Here is an 18,449-nt window from a genome sequence, read left to right on the forward strand (position 1 = left end):
TAGTTTTATCCAGGACTAGGCTCTATTTCTTAGCCAGTACATCAGTGAAGTTTGACTTTCATCTGTCTTTCCAGATAGAAATAGTGAAAATTGCTGTCACCCAATTTTTTAAATGATATATTTATTTATGTATGTGTGCTCAAAAGGGTTGTAGGTTGTTTTTTTCTTCCTCTCTTATATTCTGCTTTCTTTCTTATTGTTGTTGTCATGCTTCCTTGTTTCAGTTGCTTTTTTATTGAAACATACACAAATTGTAAGATATATTCTGTTGATATTAATTAAAAAGTCCAAAGCTGATTTATAAGCAAACTAATGATTAAGGCATGTTAAAATTAATACTATTTAAAAGAAAATTATTTGATCTGGAAACTGCTAATATTCAGATCATGGTCTACCTTCTCCAGACCTCCTTTAGAAATACAAGAGTCATCTTCCTGACTATTTTCAACCCAGTACTCTCCTGCTGTGTTGTAATGAGAACTCCTTATGATTCTCAGCCTGTATGGCAAAATAAGAAGAGTTGTCATTCCTAATATAAAACTGCTTTGCAATTGGATTATCTAATTAATTGCCCTTCCAATAATTGCTATGTTAAGATGTTGTACTATAATACTACATTCAGTTACTGTAACAAATTCTACCTACTTCAATATCTCAATTTATATGCTCTCAAAATTATTTGCTTCATTATACACACACACACACATGCATACACAAATGTGTATCTTTATAACTTGAAAAACTTGTCTGACAAAAGCTAACACATAAAAGGACAGTAGATGTTTAAACCTGAATGATTCTGAAGCTGAAACATTTCACTTTTATCCAACTTTTCACTTTTCTTCTACTGTAGTTATACATAATAAACAAAATACATTGTAGTGAAATGTGTTTCTTTCTAACCCTGTTCTGTTCAAAGTAAGAGTTTGGCTTCTGCTCTTAAATTAAACATTATCTTAGCATCCCAGATTATTTTAAGAGCTGGACTGACTTAGTTCACATGATAATTTTGAAGCTCCAGTCATCTACTTGGATTTCAGTTGGTATCAAAACCAGTACTACCAAAACCATTACTACTACCAAACTGAAACAATTTTTTAAAAAGTGTTGCATAATTTGTGTGGGATGTTCTTAAGTGTTATTTGGCATTATGAATTAATATTTAATTAAAATATTGCAAATAAATTCTGATGTTATACTTACCCCTTCCTATAAATTCTGTCTATATAAGACTGCACAGCTTGGAGGATGGCAGAGGTAAATATTATTTGTAGGCAGTAGTAATAGAACATATTCTGAGGGAAAAAACACAGAAAAAATACTAATATAAAACAGTAATATTTTCCATATTGCTATGGAAAATAGATTCATGCCAGAGTTAATTATGGAATAATTGTTCTACAGCTGTACTGTTGGATTATGAAATTATATTAGTTCAACATGTTTGAAGAAAAAGTACATTTTTACCATTTAGAAATCTTGAAGGTTAATAATGTAAATAAAGTAAAAACCTTAGAATGGAAGTCCTGCTGAACTTTCTTATGTGTTCTATGCTTCCTCCTTCTGTTTACATTTAACCAGGACTGCACATAGGTAGCATTAACTACATTCTTGAATGATCAATTCAAAATTCAAAGATCATTCTCTATAATTCTGTTCACACATTCTCTGGCACACGTGGAAAGCTCAGAATGCTGTTCTAATGGGGCACTTCAAAGGAAAGAACTGCTTTGATCCAGGTCACTGCTTCAAAGGAATGCATCGACTGAAGCTTTCTTTAACTGAAGTACTTCCAAAGCTATGCACAGCCGTAGTACAAAATATATTTACCTTTAGCTGTTCTGACATTTGGTTCTCTTTTATGAATTATGACCTCTAATATATGATACTCCTTATATATTCTTTATTTTAGATACAGTTATGCTGTTTAATGTGCAATATTATTGTTGTGTGGGGGGGGGGGGGAACTTCAGCTATATTTCACATTCTCTTATGTTTTCATATTCTCTTATCCTCCTTAGCACACAAGTTTCCCTGTTTCAGAAACCTTCATACTCCTTAATTTCTATTACCAACACTAATTAAGGCTACAATGAATTTTGGAAACGACTTTCAGGGTTTAATTGTTGTATTTCTCCCACATTTAATCCAAATTTTACTTCTTTAACAAAGCCCGAGGGAAATAATTCATGTGGAAAGAATAAGGAGGAAAATTGACTTATGATTCTTGTAAGCATGTAAATCTTTTGATAGTCTGAAGTAGTGCATTCTATCTTCACAGGAATAATTAATTGAGAAAAATAAAATCTTCTAGAAGGCAGAACAATGAATTTTAACCCATCCTTCCCACTCACATGCTTGCTTTCTACATGCAGGAATTACTGCTGTGATTCCTTTTCCATAACATGAGATGATGCTACCAAGACACAGCTACATTATCTGACAATAATTTTGCATGTGGCTATTAGGAATATTGTGGATTGCTTAAGGAGGCTGCCCATAACTATCACAACCCTCAGAGAAAAAACTGGCATATTTTACACGGAAACCACAGAAGTCAGCAAAATAGATTTCACCTTAGATTGAATTAATGACCAAATCAAAACAGACATATTGTGTGTGCCTGAATATGATTTGAAATGATGACATTTCTTATGTCTCTGCCTTTTTTAAAATCCAGACTGTGTAGTCTCATCTCGTTGTTCCTGCCTGTGGGTACTCTCCTCAACAATTTAGTTGGACAGGGGGGTTCTAAAAGGGGAAAAGATGGATATACAGCACTTTCTAAGCACGGGCAGCTTTTACATGGAAAAGCTCGTCACCTGTACTGCAGCATGCATGAAGCTTTAAGTCAGAACAGCATTAACTCACAGGGTATTCCATTTTCATTTAGTACATCCTTTTTTCCCTTGAAGTTAACACTTGACTCAAAATTGTTTCCCTGATGAACTGTCAATATGGAAGATCCAATATTTAATGCTTTCACAGAAAGAAATGAACCTTAGATGATAATTCAGACCAAAAAAATATGCATATTAATCAGAAGAATGAGCAGTATTCTCTATTCTCTATTTTTTTAAGTTGTCAAGGACTATCCATTCTGATATATCCAGATACACATGAAAATATTAATCACTCCACTTTTTCTGCAGGAATCATTGTTAGAATTATGATACAAGTGTGGCAGGAATAACCTATAAAATGAAATAAGATTCTCTTCAGATAAATGTCAGGTTTGTAAAACTATGCATTGACTAAGAAAGTAATGCAGTAGTTTGTGTTTCATCTACCAACAGATGGCAGTGATCCTCTAGTTTGATACAAGTTCAACAGAACTCAGGTATATTTCTGTGGTCCACTTAATAATAACTAATATATTATGGGGTCAGGACTCTCTGCTGTTTACAGGTCCCCCTGCTATCCAGATAATGAAGGAGCTTTTCAGAGCAACTGTAAGAGATACTTTGTAGTTTTAGAAATAGAGTCGGTTATTTAACTTTGAGTGCGATTGTTAGAAACTTGATATAGCTAATGGCAAGGAATGGTAAGAATTAAAGAAACCAAGGAGGAATTGCTGCTGCCAATGTAAGAGAAATACTGTAGCTAAAATACAAAGTAGAAGAGAACCTACCAAAAACATTATCCCAGTCTATTGATACTGAGTTCAATATAAAAGTTTTTAAAAGGTTTTTTGACTCTTAATTTCTGGAGTCTTTCTGGAGTCAGGTGGCATCAAAATCAAATTAAATAATAAATAATAATTCAACTTCAAGATAAAATGAACATTGGACTGATGGTAAATAGCATATTAATCCTGTGACTGAGGTTGTTATAGCTCATAATCAACCATATATTACAGATTTCCATCCCTTAAAAGAATTTGTAAAACATGAATTAGTTGAATAGAAGATGGTGGCACATCTTCAGGTACAGTTTTAGACTGGACTGTAAGGACTAAAAGTTTGTTGGAGGATTTTAGAGAATAAGATGAAAAGTGAAATAGTCAAGCTTCCTAGGTTGCTTCAACCTAATCTTTATTTAGAAATAAAAGTACTCTCCAAAAACAAAAGAAAACAAAAGCTTGGAATTATCTTTATACCATTTCAATACCTCCCAACTGTAAAGCAGTTGGGCTTCTCAGACAGTAGTAAGCTCTTACATATAATCTTACATGAACTGTATTTAGCCATAATATTAAAATGAAAGTGCTTTACCTTCTATTGAAGATAAATCATTTGAGAATGCTTCCCCTTGTTTCTCTTTGGTCAGATGACATAAACAGAGCACACAATTTGTTATCTGAATGTGAGGAACATTTGGCAACACTAATCAAGTGGTAGTAAACATCTTGGGAGTAACTAATGAGAATTTGTAAAAACCCTTGTAGAGTTTAATTCAAGACTTACAGAGAATGTAGTAATCACTTCAATCTCTTATAGAAAAACATCTTCTGAAATAAAACCTATGACACCTAAGTAAAAAAGAAAGGAAAATAGAGAAACAGCAATGTAGGGAAGGAAAAATTATTTAAACAAGCAAAACTGTTAGTCCTTGAAAAAGAGAGCAAAATATTCTTTTCAATATATTATTCTGAATGTTGGATATGGATGAGGAAAACTGCAGAGTAAGAGTGAAGAAACAGGAGAGGTGGAAAGAAAAGATACTGGGTTAAAGAGAAAACTTCTCTGAAGAAAGCTGTTTCCTTAGTTCACCACAGAACCACAAAAGGATTAAACCCAGAGAATGCTGAGAAAATGAGTCTATTAATATATAATTGGGAGGCCTTGCTTATGGTCACTCACACATTAGTCACCTCCTGATTGAATTACTGCAATGGACTCTACACTGGGCTGACCCTGAAGACCATCTTGAAGCTTCAATTGGTCCAGAATGCAGCAGCCCAGGTAGCTAGGAGCACAGCTTGTTATACCCATGGGACATTGCTACTCCACAAGCTGCACTGACTTCCAATTGAATTCTGGGTGCAATTCAAGGTACTGGTGATCTCCTTGAAAGTTGTCTGCTCCCAAGAATATCTGCCCACCCAACAGATTTTCATGGGGAGACCATGCTCTAGGTCCCCTCATTTAAACATTGATACCTTCTGGGACCTATGAAGCATGTCTTTTTGGTGGCTGCCTGTTTCCTGGAATATCTCCCCCAATATATGACAGGTTCCAACTCTGCTTGTCTTTAAAAAAGTGGGTAAAACCTGGCTTTTCCCCCAGGCATTTGGGTCCAGTTGAGTGGAATCTCCTTTTGATTATTTTAATTGTCCCATTTGGGTTGCCATTTTGTATATTGGGTAACTTTTTTTTAATGCTTATTTCTGTGGAAAATCCAGAGCTCATTGTTCAAATTGAGCAGCCTTATCAATGCTTGCCCCTTCATGGATCACTGCCTTGTCGTGGCGAAGGGGCTTGCGTAACTCAGTGAAGCCATGTGCAGGGCCACCCAAGATGGACAGGTCATGACAGAGAGTTCTGACAAAATGTGGTCCACTGGAGAAGGAAATGGCAACCCACTCCAGTATCCTTGCCAAGAAAACCCCATGGACAATGTTAAAAGGCTAAAAGATATGACACTGGAAGATGAGCCCCTCAGGTCGGAAGGTGTCCAATATGCTACTGGGGAAGAGGGGAGGGCATTTTCAAGTAGCTCCGGAAAGAGTGAAGGGGCTGGGCCAAAGCCGAAAGGACGTTCAGCTGTGGATGTATCTGGAAGCGAAAATATTGTATAGGTACCTGGAATGTAAGATCTATGAACCAAGACAAGCTGGATGTGGTCAAACATGAGATGACAAGATTGAACGTCGACATCTTGGGAATCAGCGAATTGAAATGGATGGGAATGGGTGAATTTAATTCAGGTGACCATTATATCTACTACTGTGGGCAAGAAACCCTTAGAAGAAATGGAGTTGCACTCATAGTCAATAAGAGAGTGGGAAAGGCAGTAATGGGGTACAACCTCAAAAACAACAGAATGATCTCAGTGCGTATCCAAGGCAAACCATTCAACATCACAGTAATCCAAGTCTATGCCCCAACCACTGATGCCGAAGAAGCTGAAGTTGACCGGTTCTATGAAGACCTACAACACCTTCTAGAACTAGCACCAAAAAAAGATGTCCTTTTCATCATAGGGGATTGGAATGCTAAAGTAGGAAGTCAAGGAGTAATCGGAATAACAGGCAAGTTTGGCCTTGGAGCACAAAATGAAGCAGGGCAAAGGCTAATAGAATTCTGTCAAGAGAACAAGCTAGTCATAGCAAACACTCTTTTCCAACAACACAAGAGACGACTCCACACATGGACATCACCAGATGGTCAATATCGAAACCAGATTGATTATATACTTTGCAGCCAAAGATGGAGAAGCTCTATACAGACAGCAAAAACAAGACCAGGAGCTGACTGTGGCTCAGATCATGAGCTTCTTACTGCAAAATTTAGGCTTAAATTGAAAAGCGTAGGGAAAACCACTAGACCACTCAGGTATGACTTAGATCATATTCCTTGTGAGTACACAGTGAAGGTGATGAATAGATTTAGAGGATTAGATTTGGTAGACAGAGTGCCTGAAGAACTATGGACGGAGGTCTGTAACATTGTACAGGAGGCAGCAACTAAAACCATCTCAAAGAAAAAGAAATGCAAGAAAGCAAAATGGCTGTCTGATGAGGCATTACAAATAGCTGTGGAAAGAAGGAATGTGAAAAGCAAGGGTGAAAGGGAAAGATATAAGCAACTGAATGCAGATTTCCAGAGAATAGCAAGGAGAGATAAGAAGGCCTTCTTAAATGAACAGTGCAAGAAAATTGAGGAAAACAATAGAATGGGGAAGACTAGAGATCTCTTCAAGAAAATTGGAGATATCAAAGGAACGTTTAGTGCAAAGATGGGCATGATAAAGGACAAAAAAGGCAGGGACCTAACAGAAGCAGAAGAGATTAAGAAGAGGTGGCAAGAATACACAGAAGAACTATACAAGAAAGATTTTCATGTCCTTGATGTCCATGCTGTGTGGTCACTGACCTTGAGCCAGACATCCTAGAGAGTGAAGTCAAGTGGGCCTTAGGAAGCATTACTAACAACAAAGCTAGTGGAGATGACAGTATTCCAGCTGAGTTATTTAAAATACTAAAAGATGATGCTGTTAAAGTGCTGCACTCAATATGCCAGCAAGTTTGGAAAACGCAACAGTGGCCACGGGATTGGAAAAAGTCAGTTTACGTTCCAATTCCAAAGAAGGGGAATGCCAAAGAATGCTCAAACTATCGCACAATTGCACTCATTTCACATGCTAGCAAGGTTATGCTCAAAATCCTACAAGCTAGGCTTCAGCAGTACGTGAACCGAGAACTACCAGATGTACAAGCTGGGTTTCGAAGAGGCAGAGGAACTAGAGATCAAATTGCCAACATTTGCTGGATCATGGAGAAAGCACGAGAGTTCCAGAAAAACATCTACTTCTGCTTCATTGACTATGCAGAAGCCTTTGATTGTGTGGATCACAACAAACTCTGGCAAATTCTTAAAGAGATGGGGGTACCAGACCATCTTACCTGTCTCCTGAGAAATCTGTATGTGGGCCAAGAAGCAACAGTTAGAACCAGTCACGGAACAACCGATTGGTTCAAAATAGGGAAAGGAGTACGACAAGGCTGTATACTGTCATCGTGCTTATTTAACCTATATGCAGAGTACATCATGAGAAATGCCAGGTTGGAAGAATCACAAGCCGGAATTAAGATTGCAGGGAGAATCATCAATAACCTCAGATATGCAGACGATACCACCCTAATGGCAGAAAGTGAAGAAGAACTAAAGGGCCTCTTGATGAGGGTGAAGGAGGAGAGTGCAAAAGCTGGCTTGAAACTCAACATTAAAAAAACTAAGATCATGGCATCTGGACCCATCAATTCCTGGCAATAGACGGGGTAGAAATGGAAGCAGTTACAGACTTCATTTATTTGGGCTCCAGGATCACCGCAGACAGAGACTGCAGCCATGAAATTAAAAGACACTTGCTCCTTGGGAGGAAAGCTATGGCAAACCTAGATAGCATATTAAAAAGCAGAGATGTCACCTTGCTGACAAAGATCCGCATAGTCAAAGCTATGGTTTTTCCAGTAGTAATGTATGGCTGTGAGAGCTGGACCATAAAGAAGCTGAGCGCCGAAGAATTGATGCCTTTGAACTGTGGTGCTGGAGAAGACTCTTAAGAGTCCCCTGGACTGCTAGGAGGTCAAACCAGTCAATCTTAAAGGAAATCAACCCTGATTGCTCATTGGAAGGACTGATAATGAAGCTCAAGCTCAGATACTTTGGTCACCTAATGCGAAGAGAGGAGTCTTTGGAAAAGACCCTGATGCTGGGAAAGATTGAAGGCAAAAGGAGAAGATGACGGCAGAGGATGAGATGGTTAGATAGCATCACTGAAGCAATGAGCATGAAACTGAGCCAACTCCGGGAGGCAGTGAAGGACAGGAAGGCCTGGCGCAATATGGTTCATGGGGTCACAAAGAGTCAGACACGACTTAACGACTGAACAACAACATCAATGCTTGAAATAAATAAAATGAATAAGTTTATATACAATTACAGGCAGACTTTGATGTAATTTAGGAAAAATCAGTCTTTATAAACTAACCTAAGCCAAAAGGAATGACAGACTGCTTTGAGTGCAAAAGGCATATTTAAAGCCATCAGTGCTATGTCACTATTTATGGATGACATGATAGAAGGTACTGTAGAATACTCCTCTTATAATTACAAACAATCTGCACAATTGTAAGTTGTGACTTTGCAAAGAATGCATTGTGTTAAAAAGTTATTTAAAAGTGGGGGTGGAGGAGAGATTTAATTTACATGTATATTGTAGATGTCAACTGCTCATGCTAATGCCAAAAAAAAAAAAAAGACAGAGCTGTGGATGCCTGTATAAATCAGCTGCTCCCTAAAGAGGAAGAGGAAGAGAAAGAAGGAGAGAAGGAAAGAAGGAAAGAAATATAGCTATAGATTATATAGATATATACACACACAAACATAAATATATGCATGCACACACACACACACACCTGCATGCGTCTGCGCTAATATACATCCCTCCCCATAGCAATGTTGTTTTCTGTTAAGACACATACATTTTGGGTATGCTAGGATTTCAGGATAGAGAAAATTATAATAAAACGAATGAAAGGTGACAGCTTGAGACAAAATTTTCTAGATGTTGATCAGAGTAAAAGGAAAATTCTAAAGCTCCAGAGGCTGAGAGAGATCCAAGTAACAAAAATGTTATGGGCGCTTTGGGGAAGGAAAAAAAAAAAAGCATTGTAAGTTAGTTTCTCCTGATAAAAAGCTCCAGCCATACAAAGTTTCCATGCCCTCTGCTGGATAGGAAAAATAGTTATCACAACTACTTGAAATTTATCAAAGCATCCTTGAATCCTTTATGTATTTGGTGGCAGGAGGTGAAGGTAACTGGCAAGAAGAATTATACAATATTGGAAAGAAATTTACACCTCATTTCCAGTTCATTGCCAAAATATATTGTTTGGCAACATTCAAACTAGTATTTTTTTTTTCAAAAGAAAAGCAAGGAACAGGACTTCCATATAATCCAATTTAATTTTCTAGAGTTGTTTTATTATATGGATTTCACTGCTTTTTTGTCTTTCCTATTTTTATTTTAGTATTTATATCAGATTGTATTATGATTTTATATATTTATTTGTTAGTTAATAAAACATAAAGTTTGTTCATTCTGGGAAAAATACTTCTCAGCATTCTTTATTTTTTCCTAAGCTCCAGTATGTTTTATATATTTTAATCTCTAAAAATATTATATATATAAATTATATATAAATTATGAATATGTTATATATTAAGGTATTTTATATATTTTATGTTTTATTGATTTTATTGTAATTTTTTTGTCTGATTGTTATGAGCTGCCTAAAGTCATTAAGAGCTGAGTGGCATACAAGTTTAATAAATTATTTTTATTAGTAGTAGTAGTAGTAAATGAGCATTGTCTACAGAAGACACTGAAGATCTTGGAGGAAAGCTCAACAACCTGGGAGCTCAAGTACTTTTCTCATCTATTCTTCCTGTCCATAGAAAGGGAAAGAAGAATATTAAAGATGAATGACTGGCTTTAGATATTGTTGGTGGAAGAGATTTAGTTTTTGAGCAGAGGACTGTGTTACCAAGATGAATTACACTTCAGAAAAATTGGTAAAAATATGTTCAGTTGAATCATGATGAGTTTGCTTGGATGGGCTTTAAACAGAACCATATAGAGGATCTATCTGAAAAAATTGAAGTAAGGATTTCTGATAAAGATCTCTTCAGTTTCGAAAGGAATGTTGTTGTAATAGAGATGGAAAGTTAAGAGGATGGGGGCCTGCCAAATCTCAAGGTGAAGGCAGGGGCTTCTATTAAAAATGCACACTTCCCTGGTCCCACTAGATGGCAAATTTAAGGGAAGGGACCTGGAATGTGCCCACTCTATCAGATCTGGTGGGACAGGCAGATGATGATGATGATGATAATGATGATGATGATGATGATTGCACAATATTTGTAAGGAATTTCCCCAAATATATCACCTTTTGTCTGAAATTCTCTTCCTGGGAATTCTTTGTGTGTGTGTGTGTGATTATTTGATGTGTACAATACTTCTTCCTTTTTATCTTCACAACTAGTATGCTAGAAGATAGATTGGGCTAAATGACAGTGACCACTCCAGCAAGCTTCCATGATAGCAGATGTCTGCAAACATTGAACCAACTGTGTCCCAATGGGACTGTGCCACTTTACAAGAATGTTGTGGTAGTATGACATTTCTATATGTCGAAATGAGCAAGGAGAGGTTGAGAAGTATTCCTGTAAATTACTGTGCTGTAAGTATTCCTGTAAATTATTCGGCTATCAATTTCTCATAACCAAAAGTTCTTTAAATTCCAGCTGGGCAGAGGAATACAAATTTCTGAGTGTAAGAAAGTACACATGTATAACTGCAAATTCCAGTTTGTGATGGTTCATGACCTACTCTGGCTGATGACTACCCACATTCCTTCCTTTGGATAATTAAGAAAAGGAGATCAAAACCACAGAAATCCTGTTAACAGAGATCAATGACTGAGTGCAGCTTGTAATCTGGATAGAAACGTGGACACCTACCAGGGATGATTTAAAAAAGAATGGGACTTACTGCCTGGCTGCCTCATTACCAGAACTGGCTGGTAATCATTTATAGAGGACAGAACAAATGATATTGCCCTCTATTAATCTCTAGTAACCTTCAAAGTAACCTCAGAGCATATTTTTCTGCTCCATTTCCAAAGTATACTTTCCTTATTAGGTTACCTCAAGTGCTCCTGTCTGTTTGGGCTAGAGTAGTTCAGTTGTTGTAGGATAAACTAAGTAGTTTGTTGAATGTTTTGCAGAGGAAGGACTGTTCCCTCAACTGAGCAATGAATACTGTGCACTCAAATATTTTCTATGCCTTCCTTTCCTGGCTGAGCTGAAATAGCACAGTGGCTATATTCTTGGCTTAGCACAAAAAGGGGTTTTGGTTTAAAACCCACCAGAAATATTTTTAATATGATTTTTCTTCCAGAATACCTAGCTTTTCCATGGCTAAAAAAAAAAAAAAAAAAGTCCTGGGGCACACCATTTTACTTCTTTCCCAGTCCTCAATTCATGGAGACTGAATTTTCTGAATAATACTATTATTAGAGTTATCTTAATAACATTCTTCAAGTTTTGTCCATGCCACGAATGATTTCCAAAAGCTGCTTATCCATCTCCCTTATAAACAGCTTTGGAAACTGTTACTTGAAAAAGAAGTGATAGTGGAAGGGAATCAAAAAACTGTTTCTATAGCTCAGCAGAATGAAAAATTGAATTGGTCTTTTCCCAGGTTGCAACAGTTTCTCTTGTCTTCATTCATCTGCTTGCCTAGTCTCTGCACTGACTTGCAATTTTTAGAAATACACATGTATATCTGGACACATTATGGAGAATGCTTGACCATATGAAGAATAGATATGAACAAAAGCATATCTATATTTAAAAACACAACTAAAACATGATTTAAATGCAAATAATCAAAGAAGTAGAGAACATACCAGCAATTAAAATTCATTTCAACAGGCAAACTAACATACATGCTGGTGTATGTATAGTTATAGAAGAAGTGATAAATTCCTTAAGCAGAATTCCAGAGTCCTCAGACAGTCACCAAGTAGGTCCATCACAGGAGAATGAAACAACTAGCTAAGAGGCACCCCAGACTTTGAACAACATTTTGTGAGTTGCTTTCTAAAAGCAGATGAGGGTAGAACCAAGTATTGGATGTTAAGGCCCCTTCGGTCCCCTAAAATGTTTTTTAAAAAAAGTCAAAAGGAGGGAATGAGATTTTGGCCCCTACCCCTTCTACAAGGACCCTGTGAGCCATACAAGTGATGCTGTGGGCTACTATATTCCCATTTCCATAATGGCATGGCCAGAGAGAAGGGCATTTTCCAAATACCTTCAAACTTGGGCAGGATCATATGAATGTCCTCAAACATTCTTATCTGGGCATAAGTTATCTGATGCAGTTGCTGCTGGAAAACAAATATAAGCCAATAAAAATTCCAAATCCCAATATAAAAAGAATAAGAAGAGTTACTCTTCCAGAGTTGTAGAATTTTATAGAAGTCTCCTGCTGGTATATTTGCATATTTTGATAGGAAAGCTTGAATTATTAGTTTTTAAGGAAAAAAAAAAGCTGTTAGTTGAAATCTTTTCCCCAAATTTTAATCTTCCTGTTGCAGTGATCTCATTTCATTGATGTAATATTTTTCACCAATGTGTATAGAGTTCATCCAGTTGTAGATTAATACTCTTTCAGCAGCATTTTAAATAAGACCTTTTAAAATGATAGGCAAGGAGGGATTCACTTGGTTATTATAAATTCAGTTTGTTGCTCAAGGATAGAAATTAACAGCAGGTGACTCATTTTATTTATTCCATCAAATGCAATATCATTTATTGCTGTCAGACTTCTATTCCTATTATAATTCCTATTATGTCATAATTCCTATTATGTCAGACTTACGTAGCAGTTGTCACATCAACTTATTACAGAATAAATAAGAGAAATAATTAACATTGATGTCAGCAATTGAAATATATAATTTCATGTGTTTGAAAAAAAATTGAAAAGATAACTCGGTCATGACAAACATGCTTATCAATTGTATCCAATGACAATAAAACAATAGAAGACATCTCTTCTTGGCTGTTAAATTCTTGGTGTATTTCATATCAATTCAAAAAAGTTTGAAGAAGATATCTGGAAAGGATCATGGGAAAGAAAACTTGTCAACAAGAAGTTCTGCAGACCCCTATGTCAAAAGGACTTATGTTGTCCCAGGTATAGCCTTCCACCTCTTTCTAAAGATGTCAGGATCCTTCCTCTCATGGATACATGCAATTCTGCATGTACAAACTAGTAATTCACTATTTGAAGTCAGGATTGTGTTACACTTCCTGAAATATGATTCATGTCTCTGAATAAACTTGTGGCTGAATGCTGTATCAAGAGGTCCTGAGGCATTTTTTCCCCCAACATTTTGGTTTGATTTGTTAAAAAAGAAATTGTTTTCAAAATTTAAAGTAATCCTGATGGCTGGCATGCTGAGTTATTTATTTCAGTGTCAAGGCTGCCTGACTCCTTAGCAACTCTGGGCAGTTTACAAATAATAAAAAAGCAAGGAATACATATAAAAGGGTCATAGCTGGCCAGAAGGTATGAACTAGTGAAGGTATATGTCTTTCACACTTCTGCTTTTCATTACACAATTATCTACCCAATGGTTTGTAGCCTTCCCATGCTTCAGTTAAACTCCAGAAGAAGGCATAATGAAGGATCTCCTACTATGAAGCTTTTTTAGATGAAAAACCATGGCCAGCCACAAAAGCTATCAATAACTGAAAACAGCAACAGCCTCCACACCTTTGCAACAATAAATTCTGAAATCACAGGCAAAGAAGTTTGGATTCCACTCTAAAGCATTCTGAAAGGGGCAGCAAGGGGGCCGGGGTGGTGAGCCAAAATCTCAGTTGGAAGGGAAAGAGAAAAGTTTCAGGAAACTGAAGGAGATACTTTAGTGCAATGTCACTGTACCTTCTTAAAGTCATTTTATGCTGTGATTCTAGAGCAAGGCAGAAGTTTCTCAGCAAACACACCTCCATGACAGTAGAAAGTCTAGAAGGTACTTGTTAAGGGCATTCTAAATAATAATAGTAGTAGTAGTAGTAGTAGTAATAGTAGTAGTAATAGTAGTAGTAGTAGTAATAGTAATAATAATAATAATAATAATAATAATAATACCACCCAGGTCTCTGGAAAGGACTCGATAGATGCATAAAAATGCCAAATCCAGTTTAAACATCTGGCTGACTGTGCAACCAATCATCATCATCATCATCATCATCATCATCATCGGAAATTATTGTGGAAAAAGAAATCTGCTTGTGGAAAAAGAAATCCACTATTATACCAATTGTGATTGGAGCCCTTGGAGCAATACCTAAAGGGCTCCCTCAATATTTGGAAATTTTGAATTTATTGAACATGAACACCCTAATTTTACAAAAAAATACCCTGCTTGGAACTGCCTTTGTCCTCAGATGCTACCTTAATAATTCTTAGGTCCGTGGTTAGGACTTGAATTACTAATTAAATTTTCATCATCTCCTATTAGATTCATTAGACTATGAATCTAATAGGAGAAGGAGAAGAAGGAGAAGAAGAATGGCATTCTAAAAGCTGTGAGTTTGTCTCTTTTGGTTTAACAATGAATGGATTCTATCCCCAGACTGTTACCTTCCAGAGATATAAAGACTGCAGCTTCCAGAATTTCTAGTTAGCAAGATTATTGGCCATGCTACCCAGGAAGGCTAGGTACTGGATTTGGAAGGCGCCAGGTTAAAGAATGGTTTTCTGCAGATCACTAAAATGGTTATAAATTCACTAGGCCAATCCTGTGGGCTGTATATATCAACCAGGATAAACCTAAGTGACAAAATTTGCAGTCTTCAATTAGTTAACACTATAAAGACATATAGAGTTACTCCAGCTATGATATCATTTAAACAAGAATAATGTAAAAGAAAATTACAGGTCACCATGCAACTATAACGTTAGCATATAAGGAATGCTAGGAGTGAAGCCTGAAACAAGATAGAAAACAACAGGCAAACACATAGTTTTATAGTTAGTCAAAGACTTCCAGGAAGCAAATGAATCACAGAGTATATATTTTTATTGCTGTTATGAAATTAGATCATTGTTAATTCTTAGTATCAGATATAAATGACCACTTAATGCAAGATTCTGAAGTTATTTGGATTCTTCTTCCAAATTTGAGCACATTGTGTCTAGCCCAAAAGCACACAATCAATAAATGATGTAAGAAAGGAGTGGGCAACTTTTTTCTACCAAAGACAAAAAAGGTAGATCGATTCTGTTGAATCATCTACAAAAGGACATACTTTCTTAATTCACATGGTCAAGTTCTAGCATAAACACAGCTAAATATATTGATTACATTTTCATTTATTTTTTTAATCAAGTCTTCAGAACAATAGGTGAAGTTTTAGCCTCATAAGTCCTCTGTGTAGCCAGTGAGGCTGAGAAGTGCATGACTGGTTAAAGTCACAGCAAGCTTCATGACTGAGTATAGGCTTGAGTTCCTAAATCTAACTCAAGATCCTAATCCCATTTACCAAACTTGGCATCTTCCACATTTATACATTTTACCTTTCAGAATTTCCCAGTTAGCTTGATGATTGCTGAGAAATCTGGGAATTAAAATCCACACATCTAAAACGTGTCAAACACAGGAAGCACTTATCTTACTACTGCATTATTTTGTCTCCCACCAACTTGCTCTGGTCGTAGAAGCTAAATAACAACAACAGGGGTCAGAAAACAGACAATTCATCTATAGTCAGTAAACGACTTGTAATAAAACAACATCATTACTATATTAAAAAAAGAAAAACTACCATGAGACATGGTGATTGAAAATCAGTAAAGTATGAGATGGAAGTAAGGAACATGAAGGAGAAATAAATTTGGTTGTCCTATAGCCACTGACAGCTTTATTCTCATCCTCAACTTTCATTCTGGAGATGTTGGCATCTGTCCCTTCTCAATGAATGCAAGAGGGAAAAATGAAAGAATCCTGTTCTACCTACAATAATGGTCTCACCCAGGAGGCCTATAAACAAATACTGTCACTAACTGTCACAAAGACACATTAGGTTCAGGAAGAACAAGTGAAAAGAAGCAAGAACATAATATGTGATTCTTCCTTCCTTATTTTATTTTCACAGAAATCCTGTAAAATAGATTAAGCCAGGAGGCTGTGTCCCTCTTACTGTTACCTAATACATTTCATGGTCACTAATAGGAATTAAAGAGCCAGCTTGGTATAGTGGTTAAGGCACCAGGCTAGAAACCAGGAAACTGTGAATTCTAGTCCCACCTTCTGCAGGAAGCCAGCTGAGTGACCTTGGGCTAGTCACTCTCTCTCTCAGCCCTAGGAAGCAGGCAATGGCAACTCACTTCCAAAAAACCTTGCCAAAAGAATGGTAGGGACTAGTCCAGATAGTTGCCAGGAGTCAACACTGATACACACACACACACAAGGAATTAAGCTTGATGTAAGCCTGCTCATGCATAGGGCTAATGTATGAAGAATCTGGCCACTTACATAAGCACTGTTCCCACTCTATCCCCAGCATACCTCTTTGCTTGAAAATGTTTTCCATAAGAGAACTCACTCATTGCCAAGTCAGCTATCTAATGTATTCAGAAAAGATTATCATACAACTACTCAGGACAATAGACGGTCTTCAAAGATCATGGGAGTATGCTATTGCTAACAAATCCTTATTTTGGCCTTCCTGTAAGTATCCAAGCTGAAGCTTCAGTCTTACCTTGATTAATAATGATAAGAAAGTGTGAGTTCAATTTAATTCTGGTACTGAAAATAGATTATTGGGCTCCAGTGCAGCTTATTCTTGAATTTAAGTCTTTGACTTTCACTCTTAAAATAAACTAAAGCATACCCAATAGTCTGAAGTCTGTCTGTTTCTGGTTTGATCTACTCAGGAAAAAAAAAAAAAAAACATGCCTGAAAAGTTACCTCCTGTGAAAGAAACTGCACCTGGTTAGCAGGATCAAAGTTCAAAGTGAAGAGAAAGCATGATGACTCCAACTGCATCAAGAGATCAACAGATGAAGAGTAGCAATTGGAGATGGTTCCAGCTCTCAGCAGCCTGGTCTTCTCAAAGTCCAGACCAAGGTTTAGTTTCTGACTGTGACAAAATGCCTAGTGTTAGCAGTGCTCTGTAAAGCACTTGATCAATTAATCCTATGCTGTAGGGCTGTGTTTCTCAACCTTGGTAACTTTAAGATGTGTGGACTTCAATTCCCAGAATTCCCCAGCCAGCCTTGCTGGGTGGGGAATTCTGGGAGTTGAAGTCCACACATCTTAAAGTTACCAAGGTTGAGAAACACTGCTGTAGGGCCTGCACAGATGGAATTCAGCTTTTGTTTCCAAAAACCCTCTCCCATATAATCCCATAATAGGGGGACATTGGAGCCATCACAACATATTGGCTGTAGTAATTTAAAGTCACACATTTATCTCAAAACATATAGCCTGTTTGCTTTATTTTAGAAATGGCCCAAGCAAAGATAATATCCTTGATGTTTACAAAATATCTGAAAACGTCTTTCTTGCCTAATCTTTCATCGAATAAATTTTCCCCTTGCAAGCTTTATTTCTTTACTTCTAGCATAATTTTGATAGCATAATTTTGTCAAACATTAACAAAATTTAAATGAGAAATAGGGAGCAGTTAATTTTAAATGGTTGACTTCATATAATTTATATGGTTAGCAAACAATCACATGAATTAACACTAGATCAAGATCCTATTACTGGAGTAATTTATCCACCCATGAAATCTCAAGATGAATCCTTGTGACCCCTACACACTCATGACTTTGTCTATCATGGTTGTTTACAAGCTTTTCCCATTTTTTTTTCTAGCTAGCAGGAAACACTTCACAATTGATTCTGAAATGTTATATGTTTGATTACCAGTAGTCTCCTTGCCCTTTTTAAAAAATACAACTTGCAATGTTATACTTATGTAACTCAGGTTTTATGACTAGACTTTATGACTTCCAACAGAGCTGCTAATTCTTCTTTCACCTATGAAACAGGCTAGAATCTTACTAACAAGAGGTGTGGATGGATACATGCCCAAACCAGAAGTGTTAAGACAGCATTGCTTCAAAGGCCCATCCTAAAGCCTTAAACAGATCATTCAAGGCCCAGAAATGGTACAAGATTTTTTTTTTTAAAAAAA

General features: G+C 36.6%; 1 long non-coding RNA gene across 1 annotated transcript in view; it reads right to left on the bottom strand.

Moving 5' to 3' along the window:
• LOC148213740 (uncharacterized) overlaps positions 1–18,449 on the bottom strand; it is a 29,081-nt gene continuing 10,632 nt past the window's right edge. The window contains exons 2-3 of the long non-coding RNA XR_015794115.1: positions 1,204–1,295; positions 1–498 (exon numbers count right to left, since the gene is read on the bottom strand). This is a non-coding gene — a long non-coding RNA (uncharacterized LOC148213740). The remainder of the gene's footprint in view (positions 499–1,203; positions 1,296–18,449) is intronic.

Source organism: Python bivittatus, unplaced genomic scaffold (assembly GCF_059951505.1).
Source record: "Python bivittatus isolate LINGU-HERP-01145 unplaced genomic scaffold, Pbiv_v1 ctg000840_np1212, whole genome shotgun sequence".
Lineage (NCBI taxonomy): Eukaryota > Metazoa > Chordata > Lepidosauria > Squamata > Pythonidae > Python > Python bivittatus.